The sequence below is a fragment of the Aethalodelphis obliquidens genome, unplaced genomic scaffold (genome assembly GCF_003676395.1).
Source record: "Aethalodelphis obliquidens isolate GAN/ISIS:26980383/991018 unplaced genomic scaffold, ASM367639v1 scaffold50, whole genome shotgun sequence".
NCBI classification, from domain to species: domain Eukaryota; kingdom Metazoa; phylum Chordata; class Mammalia; order Artiodactyla; family Delphinidae; genus Aethalodelphis; species Aethalodelphis obliquidens.
Genome location: NW_020837994.1, coordinates 10,705,593 through 10,730,432, shown reverse-complemented (window position 1 = coordinate 10,730,432; position 24,840 = coordinate 10,705,593).

The window sequence follows — 24,840 nt, the reverse complement described above, 5'->3', positions numbered from 1 at the left end:
ATGCTTTTAAAAAGCATTGACTCTCATAGTCTAGTGGAATCTAGCAGATAATGCAGAGTGATAGCCTGGCTCACTCTTACTCATCCAAAAGGATTCAGCTTAGATAATGCTCCTTCTGGGAAGCTAAGGTTAGGCGTAGTACTCCCTGTTGCATGCTTCCACTTCAGACGCTGATTTCCCTGCATAGAATTTATCACACTACCTTATAACTGTTTCTTTAATGGCTGATACTTCTTCCTAGAGTATAAACATCATAAGCACAGAGAAAAATTGCTTCATCTTTCCCACCATTGTACCTTTATAACCTGGAACATTTTTGCTGGACTGGCTGGCTGAATAAATGAATGAATGGAGATGTGTAGAAACTGCTTTAAAGGAATATGCTGTAAGGAACCATCCCATTGGAAGAAGTCAGAGAAAGGTAGAATTTTAGCTGGCTCTTGAAGAATAAGTAAGACGTATCCAGGCAAAGTACGGAAAAACATTTCAGGGACAGGGAACTGTTTGGGCAATGATCAGACACCTGGAAACTCATATGTCCTGAGTTCTGTGTGGCGGAAGCATAGAGCAGTAGTATAACATGAGTCTGGAAAGGTAGGGCTGAGTCTGATTTTGAAGACCTTGTTTGCTTGATATGAGTTTTGGACTTTATCTGGTCCATTAGTATCATCTAGCCATATATTGGGGAATTTGCAGACATCTTTTTTCACTGCTCTACCTCTTGGACCCTGTCTGTGCCTGCTATGTGGTTGGTACTCTGAAATATATGTTGAATAAATAAAGCCAAAAAGCAATAGTGATCATTTAACAACAACGAGGGACAAGGTTTTCTTGAGCCTTTGCTATACTTCCTTATCTCCCTGCCATTGTTCACTTTGTTCCATTAGCCCAGAAGCCGTTTTCCTCCATACCCATATATTAAGATCCCATTAAATTGCCACCTCTATCAGCAAGCCCTCATCAGTCCCTCTAGGCACAATTAATGTCTCCTTCCTCCTTGATTTTATAGTATTTTACTCACAGAAGGTTGCCTGCTTTAGTGGAAAGAGGATGAACTCTGGGCTCTTTTGATCCTACCATATACTAGCTGGCTAACCTTGGAAAATTAACTTTTCTGATACTTTTCCCTCATCTTTTCCCTCAAGTAGAGAGTCGTAACTGTCTTTCATGGTGTGTTATTTAATATATATTTTCATTTACGTTTAACAGAGACCAAAATAACAGTGCTTTTGCAAGACAGAAATGTATTTCTGTCACATATAACAGTCCATGAGTGAGTTGTCCAGAACTGAAATGTCTATTCTGCTCTGCAGGGTCTTATGTAGACTAAAGCACCTTATCTCCTTGCTCTACCACCCTTGCACATCACCTTTGTGCACATAGGCACCATGATGACCTACCAAGAAGCAGGTGAGAAGAATTACAGAGAGGTATGCACGGTTCCTCCCTTTCAAAGCACCTCTAGGAAGTTGTAAACACAATTTCCCATTGTATCCCAAGGGTTAGAACTTAGGCACAAAGGACACCTACCTGCAATGGAAGACGAAACATGTAATCTTTATTCTGAGCTGACTTGGGCCCAGGTAAAAATTGGGGATCCAATCACTATGGAAGGAAAAGATATTGAATGTTTGGGGACTACCAGTGGTCTCTGCCACACAGCATAGTTAGCTGTATTCTCCAGTGTGAGAGCTTTCTCCCAGGAAATGCTAAAGATGATCTATGAAGTACTGGATGCTTTTTCTTTATATTTTCTCATCATTTCTAATCTCAACATTTGAATATATTTTATAATAAATATAACATAGTATCACAGTTGTACAAATATATAGTTACTCTACAGATTAGCACATATAGGGGATGCATGCTCACAAACATTTTACAGATAGAAACAATCAATAAAAAACTATAGCAATCACTGGTTGGAAGCATTGAGACAACAGTTAGATATTGCCTGACTCATAATAAATGTTCAACAGTGATGACCATTGTTACTGTGCAGAATTAGTATTTATGACATTCTTCCTTGTTTAATGATCATCATCATTCAATATTCGCCAAAATATTTAGCTTATCTTTAAATTTCAGGGATTATCTAAACTCAAGTCCATGCATAGAGTAGGATTTCAATAAAACTTGAGTTTGTCACTGTTACATTCTGTTGTATTTTTCAAATTTAGTTGTTTTAATAAAGAATACATTTTTATTTCACAATGTAATTTGTCAGGTAAAATTGTGTTTTAGTTTAAGCCACATGATCACATGGATTGAGATACAGGCTTCCATCCAAGAGTGGGGTGCCCAATTTATTGGCTTAATTTGCAAATGTTTAACATATTCATTCATAACAACTCCTTTCAAAGTAAAATGCTTTTAAAATGCTTTTTTTCTCACGTGCATTTTTGAAAGAAAATATAGGCAGTCATATATCATAAAGGAGATCATGGTTAGTTAGGTGAGCTCAAATAGAAGAAAGAGAAAAGAATGACAGTTGAGTAAAAAGCAAAATCAGTAAAGGAAATGATAGCAGAGTAATAAAGAGAAATGGCTTAAAATCTTTACATTATCTTCCTTCAAATTTCAGAACATTATCATTGGAATGAAGTTAGAAACCCCTACTTCAAGCTTTTTAAAAAAAAAAATAAAGTAGAAATACTAAAAGATTATTTCCTAGCACCTCAGGAGTTTTATGTGATGCTTAGAGTAGTTTATAATCATGCCTCTCCCTTGTTAAATTTTGTTGGACTTTTAAATGGACTTTTCTGCACTGATATTGTTCAGGAATCAGTTCTTGGAGGGTGACTACAGTTACTTATTCTCTGGAAAATTAGGCAAACCCCGTGTTTCTTTTGTGACTATTTTAATATAAATCATTCTTTTGGTGCCCACACATCACTATTTGAATTCATGAAAATCTTCTTTCCATTGACATTCATCTCCCTTTGGTTCGTCCCCAGGACACAGGCCTTTTTAAAAAAGAACTGTCTTTTTCTTAGTGGCTAGTTGTCTTTCTGAGAACTCTATAGTATTGGCCATGGAGTTACTTTGGTTTTCTTTTCTGGCAGGCATAAATTCATATCTTTTTGGTTTACCTACTAGACCTATAACACTGAGCAAGTTACCTAAAAGTTCTGCACCTCAGTTTCCTCACCTATAAAATGGGATAATACCACCTACCTCATAGATTCATTCATTAAATGAAGTAATGAATACGAACCACCTAATATTGAACCTGGCACAGAGCAGTCAATTACCTCAGATCTATGATTTTTTTGTAGAAAAAATCCATCTTTAAAATAAGTAACATTTTGACCAAAAATATTTTTTTGAAGATTTGGTTTTTAAAAGATGCAAGTGATTCAGTCTCCTGTGTCTATAACAACAGGATCTAAGTCAAAGCGGCATTGTCACACATGGATATATGCTGGAAGTCTTCGACCACACAGCTTTCAACGGTTGACTTCCCCAACTGTCTTCTCTGTTCTCAGTGTATTATATCTCAGCCTAAATTATTTCTCCTCAATTGTCGCTTAGAAGTTCCAGGTTTGTTTGAATATTTGATTAGCAAGATGAACTTTCATGAGCTTTTCCTTTGGTGAAAAAGCATAGTTGCTGCTTCACAAGCAGCTTTAATAGCAATATGTTTTGATTATCCTGATTTCCACCAAGTGATCCAAATGATGTTTTACCCAGAGGTGGTTGTTTTTGGAAACTCAGGAGCATAAAGCTCAAAGAAAAGCATTCTAATGAGGTATTACGTGAAGGAAATGTAGTCAGGAAATAAAAAAGCCAGATCATTCAAGCAGCGTGCTGAGAGGAGCAGATAAACAATAGCCCATCATAATCAGTATCTCTTTAAAAACAATCTCAAGGAATTTTTGTTTGTTTGTTGCTCTTAAACAAATTGCTAATACGTTTTCTGATCCCCTGAAGCAGTGATTCTCAAATTTAGCTGCACATTTTATCTGTTTGTGTGCTTTAAATATACTGATGCCTGGATTCCAGTCACAGAGAGTCCTTATTGGGCCTGAGTGTAGCTGGGTATGAACACTGGGATATTGAAAACCTCTCCACGTGATTCCTTTGTGCAGCCAAGGTTGAGAACCACTGACTTAGAGTTGTTAAATGGAGAGTGTTGGAGGAGGGTGGAGACAAGATGGCGGAGTAGAAGGACTTGGGCTCAACTCCTCTCATGAAAACACTAAAATCACAACTAACTGCTGAACAACCATCAACAAAACAGACTGGAACCTACCAAACAAGATATTCTACATCCAACGATTCTACATCTAAAGATATTCTACATCCAATGATATGGTAGGAGGCATGCTTCCACGATATAATCATATCCCATACCTGCCAGATAGGCAACCCACAAACTGGAAAATAATTATATCGCAGAGGTTCTCCCATAGGGGTGAGAGTTCTGAGCTCCACGTCAGGCTCCCCAGCCTGAGGGTCTGTCATCAGGAGGAGGAGCCCCCAGAACATTTGGCTTTGAAGGCCAGTGAGGCTTGAGTGCAGGAGCTTCACAGAGACTTCACTCTTGGAAGGCACACACAAGATTTCACATGCACTGGGACCCAGGGCAAAGCAGTGACTCCATAGGAGCCTGGGGAAAACCCACCTGCAGTTCTTGGAAGGTCCCCTGGGGAGATGGGGGTCAGCTCTGGCTCACTGTGGGGACATGGGGACAAGGACACTGCTGGCAGAGGCCCCATGGAATATTCATCAGTGTGAGCTCTGCTGGAGGTCACCATTTTGGCACCAAGGCCTGGCCCCACCCAACAGCCTGCAGGCTCCAGTGCTGGGACACCTCAGGCCAAACAACCAGCAGGGTGAGAGCACAGCCCCATCCATCATCAGACAGGCTGCCTAAAGTCATCCTGAGTGTACAGCCTCCTCTAAACACACCCCTTGACACGACCCTGACCACCAGAGAGATAAGACCCAGCTCCACCCACAAGAGGGCAGGCACCAGTCCCTCCCACCAGGAAGCCTGCACAAGCCCCTGGACCTCACCCCCCAGGCGGTAAACACCAGAAGCAAGAGGAACTACAAACCTGGAGCCTGAGAAACAGAGACCACAACACAGAAATTTAGACAAAATGAGATGGCAGAAAAATATGTTTCAGACTAAGGAACAAGATAAAACCCCAGAAGAACAACTAAGTGAGGTGGAGATAGGCAATCCGCTTGAAAAAGAATTCAGAATAATGAAAGTAAAGATGATCCAAGGTCTCAGAAAAAGCATGGAGGCCCAGACCAGGAAGATATAAGAAATGTTTAACAAAGAGCTAGAAGATTTAAAGAACAAACAAACAAAGATGAGCAATACAATAACTGAAATAAAGAATACAGTAGAAGGAATCAGTAGCAGAATAAGTGAGGCAGAAGAACAAAAAACTGAGCTGGAGACAGATTGGTGGAAATCACTGCTGTGAAACAGAATAAAGAATGAAAAGAAATGAGGAGAGTCTAAGAGACCTCTGGGACAACATTAAATGCACCAATATTCACATTATAGGGGTCCCAGAAGGAGAAGAGAGAAAGAAAGGGCCTGAGAAAACACTTGAAGAGATAATAGCCAAAAAATTCCATAACATGGGAAAGGAAACACTCACATCCAGGAAGTGCAGAGTCCCATCCAGGATAAACCCAAGGAGGAACACACCAAGACATATTTTAACTAAATTGACAAAAATTAAAGACGAAGAGGGGACTTCCCTGGTGGCGCAGTGGTTAAGAATCTGCCTGCCAATGCAGGGGACACAGGTTCGATCCCTGTTCTGGGAAGATCCCGCATGCTGTGGAGTGGCTAGGCCTGTGCGCCGCAACCACTGTGCCCACACGCCACAACTACTGAAGCCCACACGCCTAGAACCCATGCTCTGCAACAAGGGGGGCCACCACAATGAGAGGCCCGCACACTGCCTCTAAGAGTAGCCCTCACTCGCTGCAACTAGAGAGAGCCTGCACGCAGCAAGGAAGACCCAATGCAGCCAAAAAATTTAAAAAAAGAAAGATGAAGAGAAATATTAAAAGCAAAAAGGGAAAAGCAACAAATATCATACAAGGGAATCCCCATATGGTTATCGGCTGATTTTTCAGCAGAAACTCTGCAAGCTAGAAGGGAGTGGCAGGACGTATTTACAGTGATGAAAGGGAAAAAGCTACAACCAAGAATACTCTACCCAACAAGGGTCTCATGCAGATTCGACAGAGAAATCAAAAGCTTTACAGACAATAAAAGTTAAGAGAATTCAGCACCACCAAACCAGCATTACAATAAATGCTAAAGAAATTTCTCTAGGTGGAAAATAAAAGGCCACAACTAGAAACAAGAAAATTGCAAACGAAAAAGCTTACCAGTAAAGACAAACATACAGTAAAGGTAGGAAATCATCCCTACACAAATATGATATCAAAACCAACAATCATGAGAAAAAGGGAGTGCAAATGCAAGATATTGGAAATGCGTTTGAAATTAAGAGACCAGCAAGTTAAAACAATCTTGTATATATAGAGACTGCTATATCAAAACCTCATGGTAACCACAAACCAAAAATCTACAATAGATACACACACACAAAAGAAAAAGTAATCCAAACTGAACTCTAAAGATAGTCATCAAATCACAAGAGAAGAGTACAAAAGGGGAAGGGAAGAAAAAAGACCTACAAAAGCAATTCAAAACAATTAACAGGATAGCAATAAGAATGTACATATAAATAATTACCTTAAATGTAAATGGATGAAATGCTCCAACCAAAAGACATAGACTAGCTGAATGGATACGAAAACAAGACCCATATATATGCTGTCTACAAGAGACCCAATTCAGATCTAGGGATACATACAGACTGCAAGTGAGCGGATGGAAAAAGATATTCCATGCAAAAGGAAATCAAAAGAAAGCTGGAGTAGCAATACTCATATCAGATAAAATAGTCTTTAAAATAAAAACTGTTACAAGAGACAAAGAAGGACACTACATTAGGATCAAGGGATCAATCCAAGAGGAAGATATAACAATCGTAAATATATATGCATCCAACATAGGAGCACCTCAATATATAAGGCAAATTCTAACAGCCAAAAAAAGAGAAATCAACAGTAACAGAGTAGTGGGGGACTTTAGCACCTTACTTACATCAAGGGACAGATCATCCATACAGAAAATCAATAAGGAAACACAGGCCTTAAATGACACATTAGACCAGATGAACTTAATTGATATTTATAGAACATTTGATCCAAAAGCAGCAGAATATACATTCTTCTCATGTGCACATGGAACATTCTCCAGCATAGATCACATGCTGGGCCACAAAGTGAACTTCAGTAAATTGAAGAAAATTGAAAATATCAAGCATCTTTTCTGACCACAATGCTGTGAGATTAGAAATCAACTACAAGAAAAACTAAAAAATACAAACACATGGAGGCTAAAGTCAGAGCAGAAATAAATGAAATAGAGACACAGAAAAAAAAAAATAGAAAAGATCAATGAAACTAAAAGCTGGGTCTTTGAAAAGATGAACAAATTGATAAACCTTTAGCCAGACTCATCAAGAAAAAAGGGAAAGGGCTCAAATCAATAAAATTAGAAATGGAAAAGTTACAGTGGACACCACAGAAATACAAAGAATCATAAGAGACTACTACAAGCAACTATATGCCAATAAAATGGACAACCTAGAAGAAGTGGACAAATTCTTAGAAAGGTACAATCTTCTAAGGCTGAACCAGGAAGAAATAGAAAATATGAACAGACCAATCACAAGTACTGACATTGAAACCATGATTTAAAAACTTCCAAGAAACAAAAGTCCAAGACCAGATAGCTTACAAGGGAATGCTATCAAACATTTAAAGGAGAGTTCACACCTATCCTTATGAAACTATTCCAAAAAATTGCAGAGGTAGGAACACTACCAAACTCATCCTATGAAACCACCATCACCCTGATACCAAAACCAGACAAAGATACCACAGAAAAAGAAAATTGCAGGCCAATATCACTGATGAAAATATACGCAAAAATCCTCAACAAAATACTAGCAGATCAAATCTGACAGTACATTAAAAGGATCATACACCATGGTCAAGTGGGATTTATCCCAGGTATGGAAGGATTTTTCAATATCTGCAAATCAGTCTGTGATACACCATGTTAACAAATTGAAGAATAAAAACCACATGATCATCTCAGTAGATGCAGAAAAAGGTTTTGACAAAATTCAACACCGATTTGTGATAAAAACTCTCCAGAAAGTGGGCATAGATGGAATCTACCTCAACATAATAAAGGCCATATTTGACAAACCCCTGCTAAACTCAACAGTGAACAGCTAAAAGCATTTCCTCTAAGATCAGGAACAAGACAAGGATGTCTACTCTCACCACTTTTATTCAACATGTTTTAGAAGTCCTAGCAATGGCAATCAGAGAAGAAAAAGAAATAAAAGGAATCCAAATTGAAAAAGAAGTAAAACTGTCACTGTTTGCAGATGGCATGATACTATACATAGAAAATCCTAAAGAGGCCACCAGAAAACTACTAGAGCTAATCAATGAATTTGGTAAAGTTGCAGGATACAAAATTAATACACAGACTTCCCTGGTGGTTCAGTGGTTAAGACTCCATACTCCCAATGCAGGGGGCCCAGGTTCAATCCCTGGTCAAGGAACTAGATCCCGCATGCTGCAACTAAAGATCCTGCACATGGCAATGAAGATCCTGTGTGCCACAATTAACACCCAGCGCAGCCAAATAAATATTTTTTCAAAAATTAATACACAGAAATCCCTTGCACTCCTATACACTAACAATGAAAGATCACAAAGAGAAATTAAGGAAACAATCCCATTCACCATCATATCAAAAAGAATAAAATAAGTAGGAATAAACCTGCCTAAGGAGACAAAAGACCTGTACTCTGAAACCTGTAAGATGGTGATGAAAGAAATCAAAGATGACACAAACAGATGGAAAGATATACCATGTTCTTGGATTGGAAGAATCAATATTGTCAAAATGACTATACTACCCAAGGCAATCTACAGAGTCAGTGTGATCCTTATCAAATTACCAATGGCATTTTTCACAGAACTAGAACAAAAAAATTTTAAATTTGTATGGAAATACAAAAGACCCCGAATAGCCAAAGTAATCCTGAGAAAGAAAACGATACTGGAGGAATCAGGCTCCCTGACTTCAGACTATACTTCATAGCTACAGTAATCAAAACACAAACAGAAATATAGGTCAGTGGAACAGGATAGAAAGCTCAGAAATAAATCCATGCACCTATGGTCAATTAATCTATGATGAAGGAGGCAAGAGTGTACAATGGAGAAAAGACAGTCTCTTCAGTAAATGGTGCTGGGAAAACTGGACAACTACATGTAAAAGAATGAAATTAGAACATTCTCTAACACCATACAGAAAAATAAACTCAAAATGGATTAAAGACCTAAATGTAAGACTGGATACTATAAAACTCTTAGCAGAAAACATAGGCAGAACACTCTTTGACATAAATTGCAGCAAGATCTTTTTTGATCCACCTCCTAGAGTAATGGAAATAAAAACAAAAATAAACAAATGGGACCTAATGAAACTTAAAAGCTTTTGCACAGCAAAGGAAATCATAAAGAAAACGAAAAGACAACCCTCAGAATGGGAGAAAATGTTTGCAAATGAAGCAACTGATAAGGCATTAATCTCCAAAATATACAAACAGCTCATGCAGCTCAATATCAAAAAAAAAAAAAAAACTAATCAAAAAATTGGCAGATCTAAATAGACATTTCTCCAAAGAAGACATACAAATGGCCAGAGATCACATGAAAAGATGTTCAACATCACTAATTATTAGAGAAATTCAAATTAAAACTACAATGAGGTATCGCCTCGCACCAGTCAGAATGGCCATCATCAAAAAGTCTACAAACGATAAATGCTGGAGAGGGTGTGGAGAAAAGAGAACCCTCTTGCACTGTTGGTGGGAATGTAAATTGGTACAACCACTGTGGAGAACAGTATGTGGGTTCCTTAAAAAAAACTAAAAATAGAACTACCATATGATCCAGTCATCCCACTCCTGGACATAAATCTGGAGAAAAACCATGATTCGAAAAGATAGAAAAGATATATGCTCCCCAGTGTTCACTGCAGCACTATTTACAATAGCCAAGACATGGAATCAACCTAAATGTCAATCAACAGATGAATGGATAAAGAAGATGTGGGGGCTTCCCTGGTTGAGAATCTGCCTGCCAATTCAGGGGACATGGGTTCGAGCCCTGGTCTGGGAAGATCCCACATGCCGCGGAGCAACTAGGCCTGTGAGCCACAAGTACTGAGCCTGCGTGTCTGGAGCTTGTACTCCACAACAAGAGAGGCCACGACAGTGCAAGGCCCGCGCACCACGATGAAGAGTGGCCCCCGCTCGCTGCAACTAGAGAAAGCCCACGCACAGAAACGAAGACCCAACACAGCCATAAATGAATAAATAAAAATTTAAAAAAATAAAAGAAGATGAGGTACATATATACAATGTAATAGTACTCAGCCATAAAGAAGAATGAAATAATGCCATCTGCAGAAACATGGATGGACCTAGAGATTATCATACTAAGTGAAGTAAGCCAGAGAGAGAAAGACAAATGTCATATAATATCACTTATACGTGCAATCTAAAAAGATGATACAAGCGAACTTATTTACAAAACAGAAACAGACTCACAGAGTTTGAAAACAAACTTATGGTTACCAAAGGGAAAAGGTGGGGGGCAGGGATAAATCAAGAGTTTGAGATTAACATATACACAGTAATATATATAAAATAGATAATCAACAAGGACCTACTGTATAGCACAGGGAACTCTGCTCAGTATTCTGTAATAACCTATATGGGAAAAGAATCTGAAAAAGAAGATATAAGTAAATATATGTAAAACTAAACCACTTTGCTGTACACCTGAAACGAACACAACATTGTAAATCAACTGTACCCCAATATAAAATAAAAATTAAATTTAAAAAAAAGAAGATACCAAAAAAAAAAAGGAAAGCGACCTATATCGAAATGATAAAATTTGATGCCAGCACTCAACACTACTTATTATTTTGAAGGGGAAAAAAACGGTAACCACAGTGTGGACTATGTCATAAATCATCAAGCATATTAAAGCATCTGGTCTGTCTAATCCATTGTGATTCTGGAAGGGCCTTCCAGTGGGAATCACTAGTTGAGTGGTCTCATTATCGGTAATAAACTCAGCTTGCCCCCTGTTAACTTGGTAACAGGCACAGCTACAGCTAACAAAGCTGTCCTTGCCAGACACATGCCTCTAGGTTCAGACATGATCACATTAAGGAAATGCCCCTCCAGGGGTTGTTCTGATGACACATGTCATCATTTTCAGTTAATTAAAAAGAGAGACATGGCCTGTGGTTAAGCATTTTGACCTAAGGGCCCCCAGCAAAACTGAGAAAAGAAATTTGCAGGCCAGGTTACTGATGAAAGCTGGTCTGGGGTTGACCTTTAGGTAGGTCATTGTAGTAACCTGGGGCTAATTAGAAAGAGTCAAATATCTAGACTCTTCTCAAGTCCTCCAGAAGCTTTCCCATCTCACTGAACCTTCCTCTTATCTTAATGGCTGTTGCTCTTAGTTGAAGAAGTATACTGGTCAAAAGTTTATTTAATTCAAGTTTATTTGATGGCAACTTGGGTTAATAAATGTCTGCTTTGATGGGGAAATGATCTGGTTCCTTTAAATTGGATCATTTTATTGACACGGCCAAGAGCATAGACTTGGGGTTCAACAGAAGTGGCTTTTGAATTTGATTATCAACACTGTCACTTCACTACCTATGTGAACTTGAGGAAGTTACTTAAACACTCAGAGCCTTGGTATTGTATGTGGTAAAATGGGGAAAACTGGAAATAATTTCACGGTATTGGTGAGAGAATTGTCTGAGCAATTTCATACGTGGTTTAATAAATGGGAAGAATAATAAACACTAATAATTTTTGAACCATATGCTGGGCACTATTAAAATTTTTTTCATGTGTTAATTTATGCAATCCCCACAATAACCCTGTGAAGTATATTGTTATCTCCACTTTACAGGTGAGGAATCTTAGGCAAGAGATAGATTCTTAACTTGTCCAAGGTCACACAGCGTGTACTGAGGGGCCTGCAATAAGAATTACGTTATGCTCCCTGCATCTCAGTAGTTGTAATAAAATTTAATTTGCTGAGTTACTCACTTAAGAGACTGAGAAAGACACAAAAGCAGCGAAGGTCAAACAGAGTATAGTTTTATACCTCATTGATAAAAGGTCAAAGAGCTACAAAGAGAGGAAAGTTGTTCTATCAATACAATGTGGTAAATAGGGGAAATTTGCACATATATAAAATATGTTGTGAAAGTTAAAACAAGCTGGAAGGAGATCATAGAAGAGGTATTAATGATGTCATTGTATGTAACAAATAATAAATAGGAATTGAGAATGAGAGATTGGGTGAAAATCCTGAACAACACACTTTCATGTATTATTTTTTTTCATGTATTATATTTTATTTAATTCTCAAAACATTCATGAAGGAAGCAATATTTTTTAAAGCTAAGGAAACAAAGATGCTTTGAGATCATGAAGTTCGTAAAGCTTGTGTCATTAGTAAATGGCAAATTGGACTTGAACTCAGGTCTTCTACCTTCTCCCACATAACTGGCTGTGTCATTTGGGGAAGGTCTTTATGGACACTGCTGGAGCTCGCCTTCCTTGTCCTCCATCAGATGAGGGAGCTCGCCTATGTGATGGCTTTGGTCCCTTCAATTTTGTAATTTGTATTTATGATCTCAGGGGTCCACACTGCTGTTAGGTACTGTGATAAATTCATATAACAAAATTTTTTGAGTGCCTCCTGTATGTCAGGCACTCTTGAATTCAATTATTAGGAGCAAACAAATTTCTACTCTCATGGAGCTTATGTTCTAATCGGAGTACACAATAAACAAAAAGGAGGGCCTCCCTGATGGTGCAGTGGTTAAGAATCCACCTGCTAATGCAGGGGCACGGGTTCAAGCCCTGGTCTGGGAAGATCCCACGTGCCGTGCAGCAGCTAAGCCCATGGGCCACAACTACTGAGCATGTGCTCTAGAGCCTGCGAGCCACAACTACTGAAGCCCACATGCCACAACTACTGAGCCTACGTGCTGCAACTACTGAAGCCCACGTGCTGCCACTACTGAAGCCCCTGCGCCTAGAGCCTGTGCTCTGCAACAAGAGAAGCTACTGCAAAGAGAAGCCCGCACACCGCAATGAAGAGTAGCCCCGCTCGCCACAACTAGAAAAGCCCGCGTACAGCAACGAAGACCCAACACATCCAAAAATAAAATAAATAAAATTAAAAAAAAAAAAAACAAGAAAACCATAACCACACATGGTGATTATGCCTAAAACAATTTAAAAAAAAAAAGGATGTTGGGCTTCTGCCGATGCAGGGGACATGGGTTCATGCCCCAGTCTGGGAAGATCCCACATGCCGCTGAGTGACTGGGCCCATGAGCCATGGCCGCTGAACCTGCGCGTCTGGAGCCTGTGCTCCGTAACGGGAGAGGCCACAACAGTGAGAGGCCCGCATACGGCAAAAAAAAAAAAAAAAAAAGGATGTTATAAAGTAATAGTGCTCTGAAGAAAATAAAGTGATGTGATAGTGGGACTGGCGAGGGCAGTGGCTTCTTTAGAAAGAGGATTTGGAGACGGCTTCTTGGAGGAAGTGATGTTTAAGTTGTAACCTAACTACAAGAAAAAGCCAGAAATGCTTTCATTATTCCTGTTTTTCTTTTCTATTTTTCCCTCTACCTAGTCCCCAAAACCTGACTTTCATTTGCATTTTTTATTTCTCTTGCTTGCTCCTTCATTCCCTGTCTTAGTGAACATCATCTTTAACTCAACTAACCAAGCCATTTTACATTTCTAGGAGTCATCCTGACTTCCTTCTGCTTCATAGCACTTCCCTTATATGGTTACTAATTCTTACATAGTATGTTTGCTAAATGTCTTGTCTCTGTCCCATATTCTTCATTGTCAAGGCCCTTAGTCCAGACCTCTTTACTGTACAGGATTCCTGCAGTTGCCTCGGAACTTGTCTCTCCTTTCTTGCTTTTACTTCTTCTAGTCCACGTAGCTCTCTGCGTTATTATAAAAGCCAGTTATGGTCCCATCATTTAACTACCTGAAAACCTTTAATGGCACTTAATTGCTTCATAAAATCTAAACTTTTTAGTATGATATTTAAGGCTTTTTACTGGTGCCTGTCATCCCTTCCCCACCTTCTTTCCCACAATGTAGTCTGTGTTCCCACCTCACAGAAGTTCTCTCAGTTTCCCGAACACACTGTATTCTTGATGATTTCCATGCACATGTTGGTCCTTCTCTGACGCCCTGTTTCCTAGTAATCTCCTTCCTTTCCTTCAGTAACTACTTCACATCTTTATTGAAGCCCTTCCATATTTCTGTATGTGTGACACTGAGAATTAGAATAAGTGGCATACAAACCCCAAAATAAGAGCAGCAAAATCAGTGGGAAAAAAATCATTTTTCTCTCACATAAATGAAGTTGAAAGCTAGACAACCCATAGTTGATATGGGTTCAAGAGACCTAGAGTCATTCCATCTTAACTTTTCTAGCATTCGAGCACAAGGATCCCTGTTTCTTGAGCACCTCTTGGCTCAAATGGCTGCTCTAGCTCCAACCATTACATCACATTTCAGGCAGCAGGAAGGAACATTAAGAAGAGTGTGCTCCGGGCTTCCCTGGTGGTGCAGTGGTTGAGAGTCCGCCTGCCAATGCAGGGGACACGGGTTCGTGCCCTGGTCCGGGAAGATCCCACATGCTGCGGAGCGGCTGGGCCCATGAGCCATGGCCGCTGAACCTGCGCGTCTGGAGCCTGTGCTCTGCAACGGGAGAGGCCACAACACTGAGAGGCCCGCGTACCGCAAAAAAAAAAAAAAGAGTATGCTCCCTATTTTTAAGGACACTTCCAGAAATTACACACAAGAGTCAACTCATTCACTGACCAAAGATGGTTACACAGCTACATCTAACTTAGAGAAGTTAACATTTAATTCTTTAGTGTGGTGACAGTTTCTAAGGAGAAGAGAATAGATATTCATAAGCAGCTAGCAGGCTCTGCTACAGTCACTCTGTATAGTAGTGTTCCTTATGAGGTTTATTCTTTTAGGGTTTATCTTTTAAGTTTTCATTCTTCTAACATAACCCATGCCTGGTATAGAATAGAAGACACCTGTTGTCATCTATTATCTGGACCTTGCCTTTGTCTCTACTATTAATTTCCAGGACTATTCATCCTCCTCAGTACCCATTCTATCTAAGGTTTCTGTTTGTCTGCTTCACACTTTTGTAAAATTGCATGATTTTTCCTTTAATTGGAATGCTCTATCCCACTCCTACCTCTAGGCTATGAGCACTCTCTGTATACATCCCCTATCCATCTTCGGTTGATCTTATTTTCAATTATTTGTTCACCTACCTGCCGCCAACTAGACCCTGAGCTTCTTGAAAATACAGACTATGGCTTATTTATTTCTAAATCCTCAGCACCTAGAACGTGACCAGAAAAAAAAAAAAAGTCACACTCAATGCATTCTTGAATAAATGAATGAAATGTGCAATGGAGGTATATATTCAGCCACTTGTTTCATATTTTTCGCAAACATTTGTTTATTAATGGTATGTCTAATTTCAATCAGCAAGCTGGATACTGAGATACAGCGGTATGTAAAACAATGACTGTCCCTCCCTTAAGGAGTTTAAATTCACGATGAGGGAGATAGGCCATAAACAAGTAGCATAATTCTAGTTGTGAAAGAGATTAATACAAAGGAGAAGAAAACAAGTACCTATAATGCTGTGGGGCTACAAGCAGGATACATTTCAGTTATTCATAAACATGTTTAGTTCTTATTTTTGTTGCATTCTTCATGGAAAAAAGTAGATTAAGAAGTTTGTGTTCTGTCATGACAGATTCGTGCCTCTGAGTACGGTTATCACCAAGAGAATTGTTAATTAGCTTCTTTTTTGAGTTCAGTGACTTGAAAAATTATAACGTGCCAAGCTTTGGATATGGAGATTAATGTGACTGCTGACATTAATGGCTTAAAATAAATTATTGTGGTAAATTAAACTCAATTAAAATTTGTGGGATGTTCATTTCTGTTGACCGGCCAAATGTTTATAATGAGGAACCCTTACTTATTCATAAATTATATTTATTGAATGCTCAGTACTAGGTGCTGTTTTAAATGCTTTACATTCATTCATTCATTGAGTCCTCACATCAACCATTTTAGATAATGATCTAATCGTCATCTTACAGATTAAAAAAAAAAAAACTGACACAAAGGTAGGTTAACTAATATGGCCAAGGTCATGTAGCTGGTAAGTGAAGGAGCCACAACCCAAGCCCAAGCAGAGTCTGTGCTTTACACCCTCACTGCTCAAAAGAAGAGCCCCCAGACAAGAAGCATCAGCACCACTGGGCAGCTTGTTAAAATGCAGATTCTCAGGCTCAGTCCAGAACTACTGAATCTGAATCTGTATTTTTTAATAAGATCCTCAGATAATTCAAATTCATATCAAAATTGGAGAAGCGCTGGTCTAAACCACTATTCTATACTACCTTAGACCAGCTTAAGTTTGGGTATACTCTCAAATGCCAAGTGTTTATTTAGTTCCCTTTGTATCTTCTTGTAGCCCCGGCCACATAAGTGCTTGCTCAGAGAATATGCACTTTCCATCTCTCACATTCTATATCAGAATGCTACATCCTCTCTGGGAATCTGGCTGCTTGTTGAGATTTAATTAAAATATTTGTCAAAAATACTGACACCATTGACCTCTGTTTTGCGAACTCCTTGGGTCATGTGGATTAAGAGAAATGCGGTATCATCTCATCATTAAAAGTGGTTATACTATTACATTGGAAAAATTTGGAAGCAGGAGGTAATATGTCAACGTGAAAAGAATATTTTAAATCCTCCATTGATTTTCTCTCTGTGTGTTTGCTCTTTTTTATTACAGGGATACCTGCCAGCATCATTTTCTTCTTTCTCTGGTTTGTAACTTTTCCATTAAAAAGTAATTTGAAAGACAGTATGACCAGAGAGTTTTATCTGTACCTTTCTTATAGTACTTTATCATTTTGTCTCAGAGTTATTTGAGTGCATACCGGGGTATAGTTACAATCTCCAGCTTCTGTAGAGTATACGTGAGAAACCATGAACTGTGCAAAGTGGTTTTCTTCCTTAGGTAATTCATTTGATCCTCACCACAATTTTCTCATGGAGATATGATTATGATCCTCATTTAAGACGTGAGGAAACTGAGGCCCAGAGAGTTTAAAAGCATACCCAAGGCTCACGGCTTGTAAACAATGGAATTGGAGTTGAACTCAGGCAGTCTGACTCCAGAGCCCCCCGGCTTTACCAGTGTACCAGCCAGCCAGGATTTCATCACAAGCAGCAAGTGTAGAAATGGGCATAACAGTAGTAGGATTTACACATTGTTTTTTGCTAGATCCTGAAAGGCAGTTGTTAACTTACTTGTGTTTCTAAATTATAATTTTGGTCTCACAAAATTATACTTTTTAAATGATAAATGTTTCAAACATCTTATTGTTCAAACAACCCCCTTTTCTTTCATGCATCATATTGGATGAGAATGTGTAGCGTTGAATTAGAATAACATGGGTGTTCATTTTGAAGAACACTTAGCCGAAACTCTGAGAGCCACTTGGAATTTTTTTCCCCCAGAATTGGCTGGCATGGACCACATATGAATTTGCAATACATAGTTAAGAGTAAAACTCTGAGTGAAATCTGATTCCCTATTGGTAATAACTAACAATTGAGCAGTTGCCGAGAAGCATCAATTGAATAAGTGCCAATGAGGTTCAAGATAAAGGTGTCAAGGGCTGGCGTGCCAAAAACAATTAGTCTCTAAATTCTTTTGAATCATAGTAAGTTTATGACCAACGCAATTAAAAGAGGCATGATTGGATCTGACTAAAAAAGCAATAGAAGAATTCTGGAAACTGTCCCCAGATAGTCAAGTTCAATGGAAGCTGGAGGAGGAGTAAGAGACTGAGTCAAAAAAAAAGGTATTAGAGGAATACGGAAGTCCATCCTATCAATGAGGCAACCAGAAGAAGATGTCAGATACTTAGAAAAAAGCATTCATGAAATAGTTTGTCATCTTAGTTTTAATTAAAATGAACATAAGATTTTACAGTCTTCCCATATAGCACCATAGATTCAAGCCTTTGAGTCCAGATTTTGTGGTATGAGAAGGTATAATTTACTCATTCCACATACTTTTTGTTGTTGTTGTTTTAATTTTTTATTGAAGTATAGTTAATTTGCAATGTTGTATTAGTTTCTTATATACAGCAAAGTAACTCAGTTATATATATATATAACTTTTTCATATTCTTTTCCATTATAGTTTATTATGAGATATTGAATATAGTTCCCTGTGCAATACAGTAGGACCTTATTGTTTATCTCTTTTATGTATAGTAGTCTGTACCTGCTAATCCCAAATTCTGAATTTATCCACCACCCCCCTTTTCCCTTTGGTAATCATAAGTTTGTTTTCCATGTCTATGAGTCTGTTTAGTAAATAAGTTCATTTGTATCATATTTTAGATTCCGCATATTAGTGATATAGTATGATATTTGTCTTTCTCTGTGTGACTTACTTAGTATGATAATCTCTAGGTCCATCCATGTTGCTGCAAATGGCATTATTGCATTCTTTTTTATGGCTGAGTAGTATTCCATTGTATACACATACCACTTCTTCTTTATCCATTCATCAGTTGATAGACATTTAGGTTGCTTCCATGTCTTGCCTATTGTGAATAGTGCTGCTATGAACATTGGGGTGCAAGTATCTTTTCAAATTAGAGTTTTCTCCAAATAAATGCTCAGGAGTGGGATTACTGGATCATATGGAAACTCTATTTTTAATTTTTTAAGGAACCTCCATACTGTTCTCCATAGTGGCTGCACCAATTTACATTCCTGCCAACAGTGTAAGAGGGTTCTCTCTTCTCTACACCCTCTCCAGCATTTATTATTTGTAGACTTTTTGATGATGACATTCTGACCTGTGTGAGGTGATACCTCATTGTAGTTTTGATTTGTATTTGCTTAATAATTAGCAGTGTTGAACATCTTTTCATGTGCTTAGTGGCCAGCAGTATGTCTTGGCTTCTGCCCTCAAGATGTTTATAGTTTAATACGAGAAAATTAAACTGTGGTGGACAAATAACTGTAACTCGTTATAGGTGCCATGACAGAAGCAGATAAGTGGCTCACTGGGGACCCAAATATGGGGGTGCTCAATTCTCTTTGCAGTTTTCCATGATCTTCATGACCTGAGCGAATCTCATCCAGTGCCTGGCTTCCTTTATATCCATATCGACCGTATGTTTCTCTCCCTAGGCCTCAGTCCCTCTGGTCACACAGAATTTGTTTTCCGAGTCATTCCATGATCTTTCCTAACCTGCATGCTTTTGCATATGTTCTCCTCTATGCCTGGAGTATCTTTTTTTATCTCCATCTGACAAAATCTTGTTCCTCTTTAGGGCAGAGCCTCCTGAAATGCCACCTTCTCTGTGAAGCCTTCCCCCTTCTCCTGTTAATTGCACCCTCCTCTGTGTTCCAGTGAAGTTTAAACTTAGCTCTGTTGTAGCACATGTCACATTATATTTGGTTATGCATCTGTAACTCCCAGAGGCAAAGATTCTGTCTTTATATCTGCCCCGAGATTTATCAGAGTGCCTGACGTGTATTGGGCTTCCAGGAAGTGATTTTGGTTTGGTTTGGTTTTTGACACACAGAGGGATGAAATAAGTTGATTTAAGTCTTTCTGTAACCTATTTCCTTTTCTGGCCCATGATACAGATAGTCAGTTGATACATATTATGGTACATGTGCTCTTGGCAGTAGTACTTCTAATTGATTCTACACTGACCTATTTGAGGTTTAAAAGCATGTTTGACTAAGGAGTCTGTGTTTGACCTATCTTCACTTTGTTAGGGATTTATATGGCTTTTCCATTTCTGAATTAGAATGAAGGGTATCAGGCTGGTCCTGTATGAGTGAATTAACTTTCTTAAACATTATGCCTGATTTCAGGAGGTGCCTGTTTAAGCTAGGCAGCTCTGAAAAACTAGAGAATTTGTAATCTGCTGTTCCAAATGAATCAAAACCAATAAGCATAAGTTAAATAAATACCATCCTTAATAAGTAATAACACAAAAATATTTCTGTTAAAATATGCTTAAAACATGTTAGTATCCTAGTTGGAAGATTGCTTATAGGTCTAACAAAATTTTGAATAAAAATTGAGCAATAGGGCTTCCCTGGTGGCACAGTGGTTAAGAATCCGCCTGCCAATGCAGGAGACATGGGTTCGAGCCCTGGTCCGGGAAGATCCCACGTGCCGCAGAGCAGCTAGGCCTGTGCACCACAACTACTGAGCCTGTGCTCTAGAGCCCACAAGCCACAACTACTGAGCCCATGTGCCACAGCTACTGAAGCCCATGTGCCTAGGGCCCATGCTCTGCAACAAGAGAAGCCACCGCAATGAGAAGCCCACGCCCCACAGTGAAGAGTAGCCCCCACTCGCCACAACTAGAGAAAAGCCCGCGCAATGAAGACCCAACACAGCCAAAAATAAATAAATAAATTTATTTTTTTAAAAAATTGAGCAATAAATTTACATAGACTTATCATGGTGATCACTTTGAAATGTATAGAAATACCAAATCACTATGTTGTCTAACAGGAACTAACATAATGTTGTAGGTCAATTATACTTCAAAATCAAACAAACAAACTCATAGGAAAAGAGATCAGATTCGTGGTTATCAGAGGCAGGGATTGGTGGTAGGACACACGGGATAAAGGCAGTCAAACAATACAAACTTCCAGTTATAGGGTAAAGAAGTACTAGGGATCTAGCGTACAACATGATACATATAATTAAGACTGCTGCGTGTTATATGTGAAAGTTGTTAAGAGCGTAAATCCTGAGTTCTCATCACAAATACTTTTTCTATTTAATTTTCTATCTATATGAGATGATGGATGCTCACTAAACTTAGTGTTATAATCATTTTATGACATATGTAAGTCAAATCCTTATACTATGCACCTTAAGCTTATACAGTGCTGTATGTCAATTGTATCTCAATAAAACTGGAAGAAGAAAGCAAACAAACATGTAGTTTGCAATATAAATATGAGCAATAAGCTGACTATGCAAAGATAGTGTTTAAGTTTACATATTGATTTTATAAATATATTTTGGAGCAACTTCTCTAGGTAAAAGAGTGTGATTAATGCTATGGGAAACATAAAGGTGAGAAATATAGAAACTTCATCCTCCAAGGAATCTACACTGGGGGAAAGGACGAGGTTTGGAGGGAAGTGCACCTCCATGCCCCATTGCTGTGTGTGTCCCATCATGGTGGCACAGAGCTGGTGGCAAAAAATGTGCAACAAAAGACAAAACTGCCTTGAATCATATTCTAGTGGAATGATCATAGTAGAATATCCTTGGGAAATGGAGGGAGGGATAAATTAGGAGTTTGGGGTTAACATATACACACTACTATATATAAAATAGATAACCAACAAGGACCTACTGTATAGCACAGGGAACTATGCTTAACATTTTGTAATAACCTATAGGGGAAAAGAATCTGAAAAACATAGATATATATGTATATGTATAACTGAATCACTTTGCTGTCCACCTGAAATTAACACAAGAATGTAAATCAACTATACTTCAATTAAAATAAAATAATAGAATATCCTGCATAAAAACGAATAAGTCAATTTGGGATGATTAAAAACCCTGACACAAGACCTTCCTGGTGTTGGGGAAAGAATTGTCATCTCCAGATCCCCAGAGCAGGGTTTAAAGTTGGAGGAAGTGATGCTATTCTCTCTGAACCTAGCTTTCTCAGTTGTCAGTGAGGCTAATGGTCCCTGCTGTACAGTTTGCGTGAGTGTTTGTCATATGTATGTGTGTGTCTATGTAGAAAAATAAGGGAATGCATAAAAATCATACCATAAGCTCTTAAATGCTATCCATATATTGTTGTTAATAAGTCATTCATTCATTCATTTATTACAGAAATATTTATTAAATACATTTACTATGTGCGAGACCTTATGTGATGTACCACTGCAGCAAAGAGGAATAAGATACAGAGCCCATGTCTTCGTGGAGGTCTCAGGCTTGTAGATGATAAAGATATGTAAAAAGACAAATGAAACGCGATATGATAACTATGAAGAGGGAGTAAGAAGTACTGTGGGACACAAGCAAGGGCGTAATTAATATTGAGTTCAGTAGAGGCAAATGTTTTAATAAATAAATCTTTCTTTTAAAAAAAGATTTTATAAAAATCTTATGTAAGAAATTTTTCAAATCTTAATGTATAGAAAGGAGTCCCCAAGGGAGATAAGGTTTAGGGAAGGGCAATCCATGGGGAAAGGAAAATATAAAGAAAAACTCAGGGAGATTGGGATTTACATGTATACACTAATATGTATAAAATAGATAACTAATAAGAAACTGCTGTATAAAAAAATTAATTAAATTTAAAAAATAATAATAATAAAATAAAAAGAAAGACTCAGAGAAAGCTTAGCAAATGCAGTAAGCTGTTTCTAGTTTGGTGTAGTAGGAATAAGGTCTGCAAGCTGAGGAGTGGGGAGAGATGACAGAACAGGTGGTTGTTACTATAGCGGTATAGCATGATACAGTGGTTAAGAGCATTGGCTCATCCAGACTGCTGGGGTTTGAATTCCTGCTCTGTGGCCCACATGACCTTGAGCAGTGACCTTAGCTTCCTCCTCCATGAGATGGGGGTAACAATAGTACCTATCATAAGGTTGTTTGAGGACTGCATCAGGTAATATATGTAAGGTCCTGAGAAAAGTGCCTAGAACATCATATAGAGTATATGTCTTAGCTGTTACTATTATCATGATTTCCCCCAGCCTATTCCTAGGAAATAATGTATACTGCCATTGGTCCTTTATTCTGACTTTCCCATGTATTATTTTATTGAAGGATTCCCAACATAAAAGTGAGGCGGACAGTGAAAGAGCTTTGTCAGGCTCAGTTATTGAGATAGAGGCAACCCAGGATGGGGTTGCCTGACTCTTAACTGGCTGCTCCAACCTTCCTCCTGGCAACACCATTCTTCCTGGCTAAATTCCTGCACTCAGGAAATGACTACTCTTAACTTCCTCTAGCCTAGGTTAGAGCTCTCTGTTGCACCCTTCTTCAAAGTCTTTATAACCTTTCTGTTGAAATAAAGTCAGTGATGTCTGGGCAGCAGTGGGGATGGACATGTGGGAGGAGATGGGGAGATGAGTATTGTGTGGATGGAGAAGCTCTCTATCTTCCATTCTCCACTTCTTCCTGCCAAGGACCTGGACTCCTAGACCCTGACCCTTGACTAGAAAGGCAGGCCTCTATAAAGGTGGGAAGAGACCACTCTTCTCTCACCTGGCCTTCTTGGTGGCTTGATATTAGAGTGTGTGTCAAAAAGAGGGTAGAAGGGTAGAAAAGATGATGTGACCTTTATATCCATGTATGATGAAAATTGTTGTATTTTTTTTCCAATTAATGGCCTTAAGAGAGAGACCTATGTACCTCCAAAGCCTGGGGCAGGAGCAAGAGGCTGTATGGTGGGCTGGCTATAACATGGCCCACTGAATGCTGCACACAGGATAATAAAATGTGTGGATATCGGTGTATAGAAAAATACAGGGAAGTATCTTAAGAGAAGTTAAATTTCTAGAAATCTGCCGTTTAGACTTATCCACCCAGAAAAGCACGTCTTCCACACTATTTTCTGTCTCAGGCAATTTCTTATCCAGAACAATAACATTTTGTTCAATTCTGTGGTGCTTCCTGGTCTGACCACCATTGAATCTCTCCTCATTGTTGGGTCATGTGTCCTATTTTTACAATACAACCTGATGTTTTCTATTGCCATCCCATCTTAGTATTGATTAGTCCTTATAAGCTCTAATCATGCTCATCTTAATATTATTTGGGAGCTGAACAATAACAGATTCTAGAACATTTTGGCCTGTTCCGGAATCTGACCCTGCTGTACCCCTGCCACATTGGAGAAAGGTTTAATAGCAGAGAGATATGCTCAGGTTTCCCATTACACAGACCTGATGAGTTTCATAAAATATACCCAAGTATTAAACTCATTAACATCTTCATTATGCCATGCATTAGCCAAGGATTTTATTACCTTTTTTTTCCATTTGCAATCTCACCAAATTAGTCATCTGATCTTAGTATCTTTCCCATTAATAGGAATTAGAGAGGGTTTTTAGTAGTCATTTAATTAGTTTTAAACATATGTTTCTACATCCATCATTAAGCTCTAGACTGGATTTCTATAAATTGATGAGAGTGGAGTAGGTAGAAGCTACAGCGTGTGACTTTGTACATGCCTACTGATCTCTCTGGGTGAGTGTCGGGCTCTCAGGCTGTACGACCAGAATACTGATACCCATCTCCTAAAGTTGTGGTGAGGTGAGATTAGATGATATATGTGAAAATATTTTATAAACTTTAATGGACATAAGGAAAATTGGATATTGTTATTAAATAACCAAGGAAGAGAAGCCTGCTTTACAGAACTTTCTTCTCATTTGTGTCTTTCTTGCAATATGAACTGTA